Consider the following 1,690-nt stretch of genomic DNA (forward strand, 5'->3'; position numbering starts at 1 on the left):
TGCAGAGCCTTCCTATTTAAAGCAAACCAAGCCGGGCGCGGTAGCTCACCTGTAATCCCAGCACTTTGGGAGGCTGAGGCGGGCGGATCACCTGAGGTCAGGAGTTCAAGACCAGCCTGGCCAACATGGTGAAATCCCGTCTCTACCCGAAGCACAAAAATTAGCGGGGCGTGGTGGCGGGCGCCTGTAATCCTAGCTACTCGGGAGGCTGAGGCAGGAGAATCGCTTGAACCCGGGAGGCGGAGATTGCCGTGAGCCGAGATCGTGTCACTGCACTCCAGCCTGGGCGACAGAGCCAGACTCTGTCTCAAAAATAATAAATAAAATAAAACAAAAAAATCCGCCTATGCCCCGTGCCCCGCGTTCCCCTCCTGCTGCCGCCGTGATTTCAGAACAAGTTAGAGACCCGTGGCTTCATACTGTTTTCTGAGTCTCTTGAAACCACTCAAGTCAGAATTTCGATGCCAGAACTGCCCCTTGTCAGGTTCCCAGCGACTTCTTGTTGCTAACTCTAGTATTCAATCCTCAGTCCTCGTGTTTTTTTTGAGACGGAGTTTCGCTCTTGTTGCCCATGCTGGGGAGTGCAGTGGTGCGATCTCGGCTTTCCGCAACCCCCGCTTCCCAGGTTCAAGCGATTCTCCTGCTTCAGCCTCCCGAGTAGCTGGGATTACAGGCATGTGCCCCCAGGCCCGGCTAATTTTGTATTTTTAGTAGAGAAGGGGGTTTCTCCATGTTGGTCAGGCTGGTCTCGAACTCCGATCTCAGGTGATCCGCCCGCCTTGGCCTCCCAAAGTACTGGGATTATAGGCGAGCCACCGCGCCAGGGCAGCCTCAGTCCTCATTTTGTTGGGCTTCTCAACAGTATGTCACACTGTTAACCACTCCCTCCTTCTGAAGCCCTCCTTTGGTATCTGAGATTTCCTGTGCTTTTTGTTTTCCATCGACCTCAGCGGCCTGTCTTTTCCCAGCCTCCTTTCTGGACCCTCCTCCCTTTTCTCAGATCTCACAGGTTTCTTTTCCATAAACATTCTCTGTGAGTGATATAATTTCCCAGTCATCTATAAGCTGCTTTCCCCAGTCTTGTGTAGTTAGTGGCTTACTTGATATCTCCACTGGAGGACTGATAAACATCTCAATTTTTTTTTTTTTTGAGATGGAGTCTTGCTGTGTTGCCCAGGCTGGAGTGCAATGGTGCGATCTTGGCTCGCTGCAACCTCTACTTCCCAGATTCAAGCGATTCTCCCACCTCTGCCTCCCCAGTAGCTGAGATTACAGGCGCCTGCCACCATGCCCGGCTAATTTTTGTATTTTTATTAGTGACAGGTTTTCACCATGTTGGCCAGGCTGGTATCGAACTCCTGACCTCGGGTGATCCACCCGCCTCTGCCTCCCAAAGTGCTGGGATTACAGGCGTGAGCCACCGTGCCCTCAAATTTAATATGCCTTAAACAGAACTCTTGATTTTCAGCTCCTGAGCCTGCTCCTCCCTGTAAGCTAAAAATAAAATCCTAAGTCCCTTTACTGGCTGAGCAGACACCCTTGTGGCTAAGAGAACTCCAGGAAAACCTTAAAACTGAGTTCCTGGCCATGATGCGATGGAGGTCAGCTGTACCTTGTTATGTCTTCCTCCCTTTTGTGGCCTAGACACAACAACTGACCGGCATTAACGTTGAAATAGAGATCATAAGGG

Source organism: Mandrillus leucophaeus, unplaced genomic scaffold (assembly GCF_000951045.1).
Source record: "Mandrillus leucophaeus isolate KB7577 unplaced genomic scaffold, Mleu.le_1.0 Scaffold308, whole genome shotgun sequence".
Lineage (NCBI taxonomy): Eukaryota > Metazoa > Chordata > Mammalia > Primates > Cercopithecidae > Mandrillus > Mandrillus leucophaeus.